Genomic DNA, 17,184 nt, shown 5'->3' on the forward strand with positions numbered 1-17,184 from the left:
ATAAACCAAAAAGAGTTTCTAAAAATTAAAACCAGAAATTGAAATATATATATATATAAAAAGAACATTTGGAGTAGCCATGCAGTGCTTTTCATAAATATTACAGTTCTCCTTTGTTTCCAGGTGCATATTAAGATTGTATTTCCTGGCCGGACATGGTAGCTCACGCTTGTAATCCCAGCACTTTGGGAGGCCTAGGTGGGCAGCTCACCTGAGGTCAGCAGTTCGAGACCAGCCTGGCCAACACGGTGAAACCCTGTCTCCACCAGAAACACAAAAATTAGCTGGATGTGATGGTGGGCACCTGTAATCCCAGTTACTCAGGAGGCTGAGGCAGGAGAATCACTTGAACCTAGGAGGCAGAGGTTGCAGTGAGCCGAGATTGTGCCACTGCACTCTAGCCCAGGCGAAAGAGCGAGACTCTCTCAAAAAAAAAGAAAAGAAAAGAAAAGAAAAGGTTGTATTTCCTTATAGTCTTTGGAGTCACCTACTGGCTTCTTTTGCTGGTGGAATATGAGGAAAAATGATATGTGTCAATTCTGGGAGGAAGTTTTCTGAGCCAGTTTATGATTCCACAGGTTCTCTTTATTTTGCCTTCGCATTCCCAGATAGTGCCTCCATCAACACAGAGGTCCCCTGTTAACTTTCATTGAGAATGTTGCATGAAAGAGAAATAAACTTTTCTTGTTTTAATCCATGACACTTGGGGCTGTTTGCTAATGCAGCATGAACAAGGCATCCTAATGATACAAAAGTTAAGTAGCAGAATAGACACTGATAAACAACATATTTAAAAACTGAAGGAATCCAGAGGGATTTTCTTATAATGCAAAATGAAGACAAAGAAAAAAGTGAAAGGGTAGCTAGGAGTTATGGATAGGAGAAAGAAACAGACCAAAATATGTTTAAGAATGCAGAAAAGAGACAACAAAAATAATCTTAGAAATACCAATATTCACATAAATAATAAATGAGAATTTTCCACAACTGGAAAAAAGAAGTGTGTCCTGAGGTTGAAAAACAGAATAGCATAAGAGAAGAACTAAACATAAATGCATACTTGGACATATCATTGTGAAACTGCAGAACTCCAAATGTAAGAAATATCTTAAAAGTGAACAGAGAAAAAAGATCACATACATAAGAATATCAATTTGACTAACAGCAGATTTCATTATCTGTAGTAATAAAGGATAGAAAATGGAACAATATATTTATGGTATTGAGGGGAAAATACCATCAACTAACAATTACAATCCAAGTTTAACATTATTCAAAAATAACAGCAAAAGAATAATACTTAATGATATGCAAAAATTAGAGAACTTACCATTAACAGGAGCTACTAAAAATTTAATGGGTACCTTGAGCAAAAGGAACTTACACTCAAAGGAAGTGGGATGCTGGAAGCAGTGATGAGAAATAAGCTAGTCAATATATAAGAAAACCTATGTAAGTTAAGCCTTGACTGTATTAAATATAATAATAATTACTAAGAGGAAGAAAAAGTTGAACTAAAATAATATGCATAGAAGAACAACTTGGAACTTTGAGTGATACAATTTGAGTTAAAGAATTTTAGGTCTTATTTGGGAACATTATTAAATTTGACTTTGCTAAGGTTAAAATTTGGCGGAGCACACTAAAAATGAAAACAGTGAAAAAGCCGAAATAATAATAAGAAATAACGGAATTAAGAAAATCAGTTAATTTAGTAGAAGGTGGAGAAACATTTAGAAACGAAAACCTGATACAAAATAAGGTGATGGAAAGAATGTTAACAATATTTCAAAATAAGTGCAAAACATTCAGCTCCCTTAGTAAAAAAGAAGGGGAAAATTCACACTGAATAACACAATTATCCTTTATATTTCCAGATTATAATTTTCATTTCAATGTCTAAAACAAAGGGTTTTAAAAGAATCTCTAAAATGTGACTGAAAGGATAAAAAAATCATAAATAATAAAAATGATGGACAATTGAATCACATTTTCAGGAAGTGCTTATTTTCTTATTGGCAGCAGCTTAAATTGTATTCAGAAGCATATGCATGAAACATTCTAATATAAGGCCACAGGGATGTGTTCTCTTAGTTCTAACATCTCACTTACAGTATGTTAATACTCTTCTATCAGCACAGGTAATGTTACCTTCGCTAGGGAAGGCTCTGTCAACTACCAAGAGAACACAGAAAGAATAAAACTCATGTTTCTCTGTCACCTATTTCCCTGTTACATCAAAAGTCCCTCGGGGGCCGATTAAATTCATTAAGTGCTAACAGAAATTCTAGCCATTCTTTTCTTTCTGGCTAAGATGCCAGAAAGAGAAAAGCCAACCCTGGAACAGTTGAGCTGCCAAAAATCTAATGTGATAGCCTTATATTTACAACCAAATAATACTAATTATAAAAGTATCAATTATGGAGGGTCTATTTCCTAACTGGCACCACAACAGGTTCGCGACATTTATTTTTCCTAAGCTAACAAAAGGGCTAATCAGTACCCTTATTTCACATTTTGAGAAATAAGAGAGAGGTAGTCAGTGAAATATTTAGACTACAAACTCATTCCTGTCTGACCCCATCATTCAGAATCTCAGTATGAAACTATGAATCCTGACATTTAAAAATTTGACCTGGGCCAGGCACCTTGGCTCATGCTTGTAATCCCAGCACTTTGGGATGCTGAGGTGGGCGGATCATGAGTTCAGGAGTTTGAGAGCAGCCTGGTCAACATAGTGAAACCCCATCTCCACTAAAAATACAAAAATTAGCTGGGTGTGGTGGCAGGCACCTGTAATCCCAGCTATTCAGGAGGCTGGGGCAGGAGAATCGCTTGAACCCAGGAGGCAGAGGTTGTGTGAGCTGAGATCACACCCCTGCAATCCAGCCTGGGCAAAAGAGCTAGACTGCATCCAAAAAAATAAAAATAAAAATTTGACCTGGCCTTTGACCTTGGCAGTCAGGTCAGACAGGACTCTCAGGAGGGCAGTGTGCATAGATTTGAATGACAATATGCTTATTTTGTTATATCGCTGATACAGTTTGGATGTTTGTCAATCCCAAATGTCATCTTGAAATGTGACACCTAGATTGGAGGTGGGGCCTAGTGGGAGGTGTTTGGGCCATGGAGGAAGACTGTTCATGAATGACTTAGTGCCTTTCCATGGGTAATGAGTAAATTCCTGCCGTATTAGTTCGTGCAAGAGCTATTTGTTTAAAAGAGATTGGCCTCTCTCTTCTCTCTCTTGCTCCCTCTCTGACCTTGTGGCATGCCTGCTGCCCCTTTTCCCTCTGTCATAATTGGAAGTTTCCTTTTACCAGCAGTTGCTGGTGCCATTCTTCTTGTACAGCCGGAAGAACCATGAACCAAATAAACCTCTTTCCTTATAAATAGCCCAGCCTCAAGTATTCCTTTATAGCAATGCAAAAAAGACTGAGAATGTCACCATAGCTATGTTACCAGTGGAGAGTCTTGACTATGAATTGTCTAGGTTCTTGGCATTTTGAACAAAGAATTGGACAAAACACACAAACAAAGCAACAAAAGAATGAAGCAATGAAAGCACAGATTTATTGAAATTAAAGTGTACTCCACATAGTGGGAGCAATCTTGAGCAAGTAGCTGAAGAGCACTGGTTACAGAATTTTCTGGGGTTTACCGTCTAGAGGTTTCCCATTGGTTACTTGGTTACACGCTATGTAAATGAAGGAGTGACCCACGACCAGTCTGACTGGTTGTAGAGAGTGACCAATCAGAGACTGAAGCGAAGTTACAAAGTTACACCTTATGCAAATGTCTAATTGGTTGCAGGAGGGGGCCAATTAGAGGCTGAAGTGAAGTTACAAAGTTATTACACATGAAGACTTGGCCCTTGACCAGTGTGACTGGTTGCAGGAGGAGGAGATCAATCAGAAGTACTTTCCATTTTTCATGGGCAATGCAGTGCAAAGGGAATAGCCTCTAATCCTTTTGTTAACTGGTTGGGGGAGGTGAGGTCTTCCTTTGGATTCAGTTCTAGGAAGTCAGTGCAAATTGCCCTTAGGTTTACCCTGCCTCCAGACCCTGTTCTCCTGCCTCAGCTGAAGATGAAATTTTGTCTTCCTAAAACATATTTTCTTATCTATTACTTATTGAGATGTATAAAATTCACCATTCACTGCACAATTCAGTGGTTTTTAGTGTATTCACAAGGTTTTGCAGCCATCACTACTCCCTAATTCCAAAACATTTTCATCACCTCCCAAAATAAATCCTGTGACCATTAGTAGTCAGTCACTCCCCACTTGCATATCTCCTTAGTTTCTGGAAACTATTAATCTACTTTGTGTCTCCATAGTTTTGCCTATTCTAGGTATTTCCTATACATGTATATTAGTCCATTCTCATGCTGCTAAAATAGACATACCTGAGACTGATTTATAAAGGAAAGAGGTTTAATTGACTCACACTTCAGCATGACTGGAGAGGCCTCGGGAAACTTAAAATCATGGTGGAAGGGGAAGCCAACACATCCTTCTTCAAATGGCAGCAGGAAGAAAAATGAGAGTGAAGTGGGGGGAAAGACCCTTCTAAAACTAACAGATCTCATGAGAACTCAGTCACTATTACAAGAACAGCATGAGGGTCACTGCCCCCTTGATTCATTTACCTCCCACCGGGTCCCTCCCATGACAGGTGGGGATTATGGGAACTACATGATGAGATTTGGGTGGGGACACAGCGAAATCATATCAACATGGAATCACATAATATATGACCTTTGGTGTCATGCTTCTTTTATTTATATTTTCAAGGTTTATCCCAGTTGTTGCATACATCAGTACTTCATTTTCCTAGTGTATTTTAATTGATAATGTACCTTAACAAAAGATGAAAATTATTTGTACCAATTCAGAAAAAGAAGAATGTAACTATCTTCTTCTATTTTCCCTATGTGTGCAGGTTAGACTATATTTTCTGGCATTAATAAAGTAACCTAACATGACCCGAGCCTATGAAGAATATCACAGTCTCCTTTTTACGGATGGGTAAAAAAAGAGGGTCAGAGAGGTTAGGTTATCTGTTCAAATATTAGATGCAGGGATTCAAGCACAGAGCTTTGAAAACAAAACCAAAATTATTTCTACTTAGTTGATGGATATATAATAAGAAGAACTAAATGGCCATTCAGCCACTGACACTTCCTTGTTCAGACATTTAGAAGCAAAGCTAAGCCTCCACATTGTATCAATCCCTTTATCTTTGGGTAGCTAAGGATACTGAACTCAAGCGCCTACTGGGGCTAGACAGATAACAAATGGCATGGTGTGACGAACTGGAGAGGGTATTGGAAGGCTGCTACTGTTCAGCTAAGCCCTCTTTGTCCTCTGGAAATGCACTGTCCAGGATAGAAAGTTATTATGATTTCTTTTAAGAGAATTTAAAACATCATTTTATGTGAAATCTCTGAATTTTTAAGTGCTGGCAACAAGTTAAACTTCATTTTATTTTGAAATTACTACATTAAAAAGAGCTAATATGTAAACCAAATTAACTGTTTTGGGGATATTCTGTCCCACAGACTACAATTTTTACAATCTGTGGTAGAGGGAGAAAAGACAGGGCGGCACCAGAGGGTGCCTGGGCCCTCTTTGAGTAGAGCCCAAGGGGCATCATCAAAATGAGAGGGAACCTACCTCCTGCCTTTCAGTCCAAACTCTGGAAAGGTTCAACAACTTATATTTTAAGAGAGGATTTAGAATAGGGAAGATGTCATTAAATCTTCCTTCTTTCCATGGATAGTTATGGAAGACATCCTCTGTGCATGCACTGCTAGGTTCTTGGAATAGCATGAAGAACAAGAAGATGCAATCCCTGGCTTCAGAAGTCCAAAGTGGGAAGGTAAGATAATTAAGCTAGCAATTACAGGACAATGTGATTATCATAATGTTTACAATGATGTTGGCACAAGAGGGAAACTTCACCCTAACAGGCATTTGAGTTCAATATCTTCAGCTACACAAAGATATATGAATGAACAGGATAAAAAGAAACCAGAGAAGTCTCCATAAAGGAAATAAATTTTCAAGTGCAATAAAAAGAGTTGATCAAAGATGAAAAAAAAAAAAACAAAACAGAATATTCCAAGGAGAAAGAACAGAATAAGTAAAAGCAAGGGAAAATATAGCACATCTAAACAAGCTTGAGGACAGTCAGAATGTCTTGGAATAATGTTGCTGCCTTGAGAAAGCTGGTTTCTGCTGGAGGAGAGGGACTTCGTGGAACAGCTTGCACTGACCTGAGAGCTGCGCTCAGACCTAGGAACATACCCAGTCAATACTGCAGAGTCTGTTCCAGATAAGAAGACTCAAGCAGCTGATCCCACAGACTCACAGGAAATAATAAACAGTTATTATTTTTAGCCACTGAGTTTTGGGATGGTTTGTTACAGAACAATAGCAAATTGTTTAAAAAATACCTTACACAACCTTAGCTTATGAAAAAGATCTGAGGAATCAAGTGAAATAAATTTCTGACACACTCTCTTTATATATATATATATGTGTGTGTGTGTATAATACATATATATATTTATGACATGTATTTTTATATATACATATATAAATACATATATAAATATATGTCATATGTCATAAATATGTATTATATATGTGTGTGTATATATATATTTTTTTATTTATTTATGACAAGGTCTTGCTCTGTCACCCAGGCTACAGTACAGTGGTGCAATAACAATTCGTTGCAGTCTTGACCTCCCAGGACCAAGCGATCCCCTCACTTCAGCCTCCCCAGCAGTGGGACTACAGGCATGCACCACCACATCCGGATACATTTTTCTATTTTTCATAGAGACAGGGTCTCACTGTTGTCCAGGCTTACTATTTTTTTAAATTGAGGGTGTTAAAAATCTGAGAATCAGAATTATACACTAATATTTTACCCAATGTTATCAAACCCTATACTGAATATTTAATTTTTATGTTGCTTGGCAGAAAAGTTGGCCATCAAAAGATAATTATTATATCATTAAAATAAACAGCATTTTATGTATACCAATGGAATGACATCTTCCTCCACCCCATGTTATGATTTTTTTTCCCATAAACACCTTGTTAACAATAATTAACTTTAATGTCACTAGACCCTCTTCTAAGGGATACTGTTATAAGTGAATTAGATGCCCCTAAAAGATCTGTTGAAACCTTAATCTCCAAAATCTGTGAATGTGACTTTCTAAAAAGGGTCTTTACAGATAAAAATCAAGTTAAGATGTGATCATACTGGATTAGCATGGTCCCTAATTCAACAACTGGTATCTTCCTAAGAAGAAGAATATTTGGACACACGTAGAGGAGACAATCACATGAATTGAAGATAGAGGCAGAGATTTGAGTGATGCATCTAAAAGCCAAGGAACACCAAAAATTGCCAGCAACCACCAGAAGCTAGAGGAAGCAAAGAAAGATTCCTCCTTAAGAGCCTTCAAGAGAGCATATTCCTGCCGACAGTTTCATTTCAAACTTATAGATTCCACAACTGTGAGAGAATAAATTTCCATTGTTTTAAGCCACCAATTACTTTATTAGATCAGCGTCAGGAAAGTAAAACATATCCATTTTACTGTTTTGGATCTATAGAAAAATATTGCATACATTGTAGACAGTGAGTTACATTTCTCATGTTTTATCCCTTCAAAAGCTTCAAGACCTGAGTATTTATAGGACTGCATTAACTTAATATTTGTGTTGGTTTGCTAAAACATCCTCTCCTATAAAACCATTTGACAAAAGTGCAACAACCTTTACTTTATTCCCAATTCACTTTCTATGATTACAAATTCAAACATTTTTGAATTATCAAATTAATCTAAAGTACAGAAAACCTACCTCAAGTAGCTTCTCCAGAGAGAAATGGAAATAGTCTCTATTTCTTAGTTTCAGGCTTTAATTTATGTAACTTCACTACTTTCATTAATTTCAACATTCATAAAAACATCAAAAACAATCTCATGCTGTCACTCTGTAAGGGAAGGTTTTCAATGTTTCCATAGAAACTGAGGATGCTAATCAAGGTGAACTACACATAAGGAAAATCTTCCCTTGTGGGAAGCTTACCTTTTAGGGGAACTCTTGGAAACACATGCTGTGGAGTTACTCTATGTCAATGATTTCTAGAATAAAAAGAGAAAAATACACAAATAAATATGTTTTTTTTTTCAAGTATAGATCGGCTTATGTGTAGGAGATGCTTACCTGTAATCTTCCCCTTCTAAAATTAAATTATATTGGATTAGGAGGAAGTAAAAATTAAATACATTTGGTATGGATTTCCAGCTTAACAGAATTGTTTAGATTAGGATCCAGGATCCATTCTCCGCCTTGCCTCCTATGAGCTGAGTGACTTTTGACAAAACCATCACCACTCTATCTTTCCCTTGTTAGTATGATGGCTCTAGGAGCCTGCAATATTTTATGGCATTCAGACTCCATAAAAGAGACAATTTCTCAAGAGGGTACATTAAAAGGATTTTAAAATAATAAAATTGAGCAATAAATGGAGATGTCTTATAATTTTGTTACGTATATGAATACATAAAATGAGGGTACCTACCTAACAAAAACAAACACTCTCACATAAATTGTTACAACTCCCTTAAAGCTACCCAACTTAATCTTCATGTGAAATAATTTTTGTCTCAGAATTTTTCCTGAAGAACTAAATTTATTTTCCCTAAAAAAATATATATATATATATACACACACTTAATTTTACCTAGAATAAAAGTATATATTTATACTTTCATGTTTATTCATATGTGCATCCTCTAACCGAGTTTCTGCTGTAGATCACTTCTTTGTAAAATAACTGTCTTGTAGTTTTAATAACTGAAAATCCAATTTTATGTAGATATATATAATATAGATTAGCTAATCAGAAATACCTTTAACCGTACAATTCTACTCTGGCTTATTCTTAAATATACCATAATTGATTGGGATAAAAATGCTATATTTTCTTGATTAGCCATAAATACATCATCTTTTCTTAAGTGTATGCCTTCTCTGGCTGAATTGCAAAATAATTCACCTCTATATTAAATACCTGACTATCTTTACTCTCAGGACAATATCAGTAACAACTAGAAGGCAGGGACTAAACAGGTATTCCTCATATTGTTAATATATTCAGAAATATAAAATTATCCCTGACCTTTCTCATATACCACTAAAACAAATAAAATTCCATAAATTATGACGTGTGTAAGAAAATGTTTCCTATGGATTATGAAAAATTATATATTCACATTAATTCTGAATCACAAATACATCACCATCTGTTTGGTTTTAATATGGTCAGTTACCAGCTGTGTATATATGAACCGGCTACAAAAGTTTAGTATGTATCTAAACGCATATCTTTCTTACATTAAGGACAGCAACTGATGTAAAACTAAAGCTCTATTTACAGCTATTGGCACCATTTGCAACTCCAGCCTACCTATCGATAACAATTAAAATTGTAATAATCCTACAGACATTTGTCAATTTTTTTCATTTTCTCCAATATTATTAAAAATTTGTCATATACATTTTTTCCTCTTCACAGAAAGGTGGAGATTGCATTTACCCTGTCCAGTGGAATAATACTTGAAATGAAACCTTAAGTTATAATTTTATTCATTAAAATAATTATGTTCCTCTTGTTTGAGAGCACAAGCTCTGGGATAAATTTCTTGGGATGGGATATTGGTTCAATTTTTTACTAATCATGTGATCTTGAGCAATTCTTTAATTGATATAATCCTCAGTTCTACTTTTAAAGTGGGGACAATAACAGTATTCATCCTCAAAGAATTATTTCAATCCTCAAATTAATAATTAAGTTACATAGTGCAGACTAGCTATTCAGTTTAGCCACTAGATACAGTATCCACTAGTAGTAGTAACATTGGCAAGAGATTCTCATACATTATGGATAGTCTCATGAATGGTGACTGTACACACAAAAAGCAGTATCATCACCAGAAGAAACCATATGCTCCCAAATACTTGTCCATTATAGAAAACATTATTAAATTCACTCCTTTGATTTTTGTAATTGCATCCAGAGGGAATCCTGGCCAAAAGAACTTATCTGTTGGGTGAGTTAACATATCATGAATGCATTTATCAGGTCAGTTAGCTACGATGGAGCAAAGAGCAATGTCAAAGAGACTAGAAGGCAGGATGGAAATGTAAGAAGAGTGAGGAGGAATATATGGGACTGACCCCAAGAAGGCCTCTGAAACGGTATCGCCTTCATAAGGAATGCATCCCACCTGTTGCTCCTGAAAAGAACAGCCCTATGGTCTATGTGATTCAACCTAATAGGCTGCTATTGATCCATCAATTAACACTTGACCCATATTAAGTCAACAAGATTCTCTCTCAGAGATTTTGAATTGCAACACTTGAGAGTTTGAGGCATGTAAAGTTGGAATTATTGTTAAAGAAGCCAGTCTTGAGAGAACCAGAAAAAATAAGACTTTAGAGAAAACCAGAGTTAAGATTACATACATCCTTACTCCTGATCCACCTGAGAAATGAAGAATTGAAAATAGGGTAACAGTTGAGGGGCAGCCACATTTCCTGACATCCTAAGTCAAGTCCCCATGAGGTTAGGTTTTACCTATAATTTTTTTTGTGCTTAGATGGCTATCATTTCTCCTGGCATATGGTTTCAACAATCCTTATGATATGAGCTAGTTTAAGTTTCTGTATATAACAACTAAATGGTCACTAGTTAAGAAATCATGGCCGGGCGCGGTGGCTCAAGCCTGTAATCCCAGCACTTTGGGAGGCCGAGACGGGCGGATCATGAGGTCAGGAGATCGAGACCATCCTGGCTAATATGGTGAAACCCCGTCTCTACTAAAAAATACAAAAAAACTAGCCGGGCGACGAGGCGGGCGCCTGTAGTCCCAGCTACTCGGGAGGCTGAGACAGGAGAATGGCGTGAACCCGGGAGGCGGAGCTTGCAGTGAGCTGAGAGCCGGCCACTGCACTCCAGCCTGGGCGGCAGAGCAAGACTCCGTCTCAAAAAAAAAAAAAAAAAAAAAAAAAAAAAGAAATCATAAGCCCACTGAAGCTAAGTTTTCTGTAATACAAAGTCCTTGCTTTGTGCCTATATAAATGAGGGAGACAAATAAGTGAGCAATTAATAGAAATAAGTCACAAACCACCCTGCTATGCTAACAACTTACAAATTTGTAAGGAAACTTTCATATATAAAAATTCCTGGCTCATGAATAGGAATCATAATCAACTGTTCCTTTACTATCATAGACCAATAGCTTTTACATTGACATTAATTTTTTATTCAAAAAGTATTTACTAGAAGAAAAGAAACAGACCAAGGTTCCTGACCTCCTGGGATTTTCTGTCAAAATAAAATTACTACTCTACTTTGCCCCCTCCCTCACCCAAACAAACAACAAACGTCATCAAAATGTATGTCGAACAGTAAGAGAACATTATTTTTGTAATAATCCTTTTAATAAAACCATAACCTTTCAGGACCATAATGGATCTTGTGCTCCAGTTACATTCAGCACATGTTTTTAGCGTAACACTCATCACAAAATGTTTATCGCTGTTCCGTTCACTCCAAAACACACATAACTTTTACTGTGGGAAAGTATGTACCTGTGTTGTCTCATTCTTCCATTTGAAGGCGTAGAGGCTAGTACAGCCTGGTCTAAAACAGGTGCTTAATGTATGCTTAATGGGTGAATGGATCCAACTTACAGTCTTAGTTAATATAAACTAAGGGTTATGCCAAAATAAGTTCCACTTTCACAGTGGGTTTTCATAACTGATCTTAAAAGGAAGTATCTAATGATGCCTCAGTTGATGCTGAGAGGTTGCTGATTATATAAGCAGGAATTATTTATTCACACCTCACTGGAAAAATGTTGAGTTGCCGTATTCTTGTTAGGGGAAAAAGTAGACATAGTTAAAACTTCCCAACTCAGATTAGCCAGCATGAACAGAGATGATTCAAGCAGATAGATATCCAATTTCACACCTTGAAAGAAGGTTAAAAAAAAAAAAAAAAACCACAGGATTCTTTTCTTGGCCACTTTTGTGCTGCTTTACAGGGGGAGAGACATCGAATCTACTGCACTTGATTGGCTAATAGTCTCTCCCCAGAGGCAAACACAAGGAAAGACCTTTCATTTTACCCACCTTTCTTAAACTCAGCTTCCTTTCGAATAAAATGAGCCTAATAATTGTATTCCTACCTTTAGCTGTTGTTTTGAGGCAAGACTGATGTAATCCATGAGAACAGTGCCCAGTTCATACTATGCAAACAGTCAATGCTAAGTATCATTATAATTTTTTTAAAATCATGAAAAATTCACTAAACTTTCCATGTTCAATCCATAACTTGTACCTATCCTAAGTTAAAGTTTTTATTATAAACTAAACAAAATCACATGTGAAAATAGGCAGGAAATTAATACACAACCAAGTGAATAAATAGATGAATCTCCCTCTGCCCAGAAAGATTGGGTCCAATCTTTGAACAAATCAGCTGTTGTCAACATAAATGTACTCGCAATTTTACAACAAAGGAACCAGAAATCCATGAATGACCGCAGAGTTTCTCAGCTAATAGCAAATAGATGCAGCAGCTGGCAAGGCCTAGGTCAAAAAGGATGATTTTACCCTAGGGAACAAACAGCCCTCACCTAGACCCTTTCTAAAGAACTCAAAACCAAAAGGTGTGTCGGTTATTTATTAAGAACAAAAACAACCCTTCCCAAGCGACAGGTAAGAGCATGAAAATAATTCTAATGAACATGTTCAAACCCAGATGTGGCATCTCTAAAGCTTTCAGTTCTCACAGACATAGCATGTAAGATTAGGAGGGACGAAAGAGTGATCTTTGTACTTTGTCCATTAGAGTCACACCTGGATTTGCCTAACAATAAACGTGCATATGATCAGCATTGATTACAAGTCTCCTATAATTGCGCTTAGTCACTCTGTACATTATGCCTTTAAATAATCAGTGGATAAAATATAGGTTCTAAAGGCATATTTGAGTCTAAGCTTTACCACTTATTTGCTGCATGAACTCAACCAAGTTATGTAACCTCTTATAGTCTGTTTTTATCATCTGTAAAACACGGCCAAAATTGTCTACCTTGAAAGGTTCTTCTAAAGATAAAATGGGCCACCTGCCGTGGCTCACAACTGTAATCCTAGCAGTTTGGGAGGCCGAAGGGGGCAGATCACTAGAGGTCAGAAGTTCAAGACCAGTCTGGCCAACATGATGAAACCCTGTGCCTACTAAAAATACAAAAAATTAGCTAGATGTGGTGGCACACACCTGTAATCCCAGCTACATAGGAGGCTGAGGCAGGAGAATTGCTTGAACCTGGGAGGCAGAGGTTGCAGTGAACCAAGATCTTGCCACTGCACTCCACCCTGGGTGACCGAGTGAGACTCCATCTCAATAATAATAATAATAATAATAATAATAATAATAATAATACATAAAATGATACAAAACAAATCCAGTCTATAGCAGGTATTCAACTAATGATACCTGTTATTATTAACATTATTTGAACATCAAAGGATAGCATAAAGTGAGAGGTAAGAGTTAGCATTTAACAACTGTCCATATTCTAAAAGGTCATTGTATTTAATAGGCTTTTCCTTATATCTCTCGTATTTTGCTTAACTTGCTGATGGCATTTGCCATTACAGAATCAGCAGGTATTTCTCATGGGTGTCTACTTCCTTCACCGGTAGTTAAAACCCAACCTGAATTTTCTGTGGGAGGTAAAGGTCACGTAGATATTAAATTATCCATGTTTATTTTCAGAATTTCCATTAGCTTTGCTTGATATAATTTAGTATTAACATCAGGGTTATTAAACTAATACTAAGCAAGAGATTATATTTAAATGCATTTTTCAATCGGAATTGGGATGCATTTCTAATAGTGCTGTCTAGCTACAAGCAAACAAATGGTCATTTGATTCTTTTATCATTTCACAATGAATACTATCAACCACAGAGATCACTCATGGGCTCCTCACCACACACTCAAAATAAACAAAATACAAGATGATGCATAACAGGCTTTAGAGTTATTAAGAGATAATGACATCCTTGGGACTTTCATTGGGCACAATAAGTAGCACCACTAGAATATGATTATCTCTTGATAACAAGGGTCCCTACAGCTCTCACAAAGTGAGAAAAAAGTCATCACCGTAGGGAAAATGTATATTTATTTCACTGAACCATAAAGCTGACAATTTAAGCTAATGAACAGTGGCTCTCCTTGAGATGACAGCATTACACAGTGTCGGAGGTTTCCTATCAAGGTGACATAGGCACCATCACCTTGAAGAATCTGCCTTGAAGAGCTTTTTTTTCTGGAAGTCTAATTTCTGGGTCTTGACTACAAGATAAACAGGTCTGGAAGACACTTAAGAGTCTAGGGATCTATGAATCTATTTAAGACAGGGAGGGGATTGAGAACAGCAGTGGGAATGGCTTATGCTGCTTATCAGTTGTAAGGCCAGAAACTTGAGATTCTGAGCTTCACAAGTTGTCTTGATGTAACATAATCAGGGAAGCTCATTGGAGAGGATAGAGACAGATACTCCAGTATACAGGACATCCCAGGGTGAACACCCAGTGACATCAACATAGGAAACTGCAGTACATGGTTTAGAATTTGGAGATGAGGAGAAAGAAGCAGGCATGAGCCTCTGACACTGCTCTCGAGGATAGGAAAAAGTCTTATATATAAGAGCTTTACTTGAGGATTTTAATCAGCAAGAAAACTCTTCTCACCTAATATTACTCAGAACAGTGGTATTTTCTGAACTCCCTAACTCAGAATAGACAGAAGTTACTCTTCTTAAGTCTCTGTTTCTAATCAACAAATGGGTGAATAAAAACTCTTCTCAGAGTTCCTGGGGAAATTAAAGACTGAGTTGAAAGCATCCTGTAAATATAAAAGACTCTTTATCTGTCAGCTATTAAGAATTATTTGGAGAGATTACTTACATAAACCTTAAAATGAGAAAAGAATATATCTCAAACACTCTGCCAGTGATGTGATTTGATTTTATTTGTAAAAGATAATGTTAGTCCAGGGAACACATTAAAAACCATCATACTGTAATATTACTGGAGCTGTAGTTGGCATTGTGGCCCATAAGTTACTATCCTCAAATCTAAAGTTTTCAAATATGTGCAAAGATATCATCGATCTCAAATATTTACAACAAAGAGCCTGTGATGCTGAACCCCTATCGACTCCAAAGGGGATGGCACAAGGTAGGTTCAAGAGACTGAAAAAGAGACCCAGGGACAGCAAACAAGACACAGGATTTTACCGGAGCCTTACATACTGCGGAGCAAGTCCAGTGGTGGTGGGCCGGACAGGAGAACCGCCTTACAAACAGCCCAGTGGCAGTGGGCTAAACGAGATAACTCCACAGTCCAGTGGCAGAGGACTGGGCAGGAAAACTGCAACCATTTGCAAAGGGCATGCAGTTTATATAGCATTTTCACTTAGCAACCTTCCCAAAACAACCTCCACCTGGCAACCTTCATTCAACCCAAAACTCGGGGTCTTGAGCCCCTGTATGGCCTGAGTTCCAATAGACAAGCTGAAGGCTCAGATGTTCCTCATAGACAAGGAATGAATCTCTCTGTTGGTCATTCCCGGGTTCCTTAGCTGGGAACACACATTCAGGTGCATCTGTCATACGGGGTCATTCTCAGGGTATGCTTAAGTTACTGCTATCAGATGCATTTCATTTACCCTACAGAGCCAAAAATTCTATTGCTCTAAATCAGTGATTATATCTAAAGGCAATTTATTGGCAAAGTCTGAAGACATTTTTGGTTGTCATAATCATAGGGAAGATGGGGTTTGCCACTGTCATCTCATGGGCAGATGACGGCAAAACTGCTAAACACGCCCACAATGTACAGGACCCTGTCCTAAGTATAGACACTTACTCTGAGCATTTACTCAACTTGTATTTGAATGGCTTGATTCAGTAAGTGCCTACTTCTACAATTCAGTATCCTGAAAAACTACCGGATCTGCCTCTATATCCCAGGAACAAAGAAGGAAAATAATTATCTTCAAAAAACTGAAGCCCATATCCAAGTGTAGGTAGGCATTTTAGCCCCTTCAATTTCCATTAAGGAAAATTATCAGATTTGGCTAAATACAATTCTATCCTTCCCATTGGGAAACCATATGGGAAATGTCAATGTGCTGGCAATCTGCAAAACCAGAAATGAAATTTTCCAGAGTTCACCATTATCACAAAAAGTTGGCACAATTGTACTGACAACCTGTCACTCTACATTCCCAAGTCATCTATTATGCCACTTTTTGACATTCCACAACTGTTTAATGTGTCACATTATGTGATGTGATATAAAAATGTATTGGACATTTATAATTTGATATTTCCTATAGGTGCTTGTCCCTCATCTGAGGATTAACAACTTAGGGGAAAATAGTACCTACATTTCTGTGAAGCAAAGAAAAACAAGATACAGTACCTGTCACAGAAAACAGCTATAGAATGCCAGAGTCTAACTGTTTTCACAGGGATAATATCATATACTCTAAGAAGAAATACAGCATAGAGTAATTATTGAGTCAGAATCTGGGTTTTCAAAACCCAGCTCTTCACTTTCCGAGTGACCTACAAATTACTTAGATTCTCTGTGTCTTATAAAATGCCTCCCTTATAAAATGAAGATACTGACTCTCTTTTCCTCTGTGATGTTGTGCTTTAGAATAAGAAATATGTATTTGGTATTCATTTGTTTCTTCTTCATTTCATGACACAGAGCTCCTAAAATCCCTGGAATCTCCAAAGTGATAAATCTATTAGAAGGGTAATGACTGGTGGCCCAAGACTCCTAAACAGCCTCAGGAGGGAAGAGGGGCTGAAGGTTGACTCAACCACCACTGGCCAATGATTTAATCAATCATGCCTATGTAACGAAGTCTCCGTAAAAACCAAAAACGACTGCAATTGGAGAGCTTACATGTTGCCGAACACATGGAGGTGCTTGGGGATGGAAGCTCTGTGCTCCTTTGCACATATCTTTCCCTATGCATTTCTTCCATCTGGCT

The 17,184-nt window shown here is 37.2% G+C and overlaps 1 protein-coding gene across 5 annotated transcripts in view; it reads right to left on the bottom strand.

Annotated features, from left to right (window-relative positions):
- CNTN4 (contactin 4) overlaps positions 1-17,184 on the bottom strand; it is a 1,016,652-nt gene that overhangs the window by 755,859 nt on the left and 243,609 nt on the right. For all 5 annotated transcript variants that reach the window (XM_017881656.1, XM_017881655.1, XM_017881658.1 and 2 more), the window contains one exon: positions 8,118-8,173. The gene's annotated coding sequence lies outside the window, so the exon portion shown is untranslated. The remainder of the gene's footprint in view (positions 1-8,117; positions 8,174-17,184) is intronic.

Source organism: Rhinopithecus bieti, unplaced genomic scaffold, assembly GCF_001698545.2.
Source record: "Rhinopithecus bieti isolate Rb0 unplaced genomic scaffold, ASM169854v2 scaffold_12640, whole genome shotgun sequence".
NCBI classification, from domain to species: domain Eukaryota; kingdom Metazoa; phylum Chordata; class Mammalia; order Primates; family Cercopithecidae; genus Rhinopithecus; species Rhinopithecus bieti.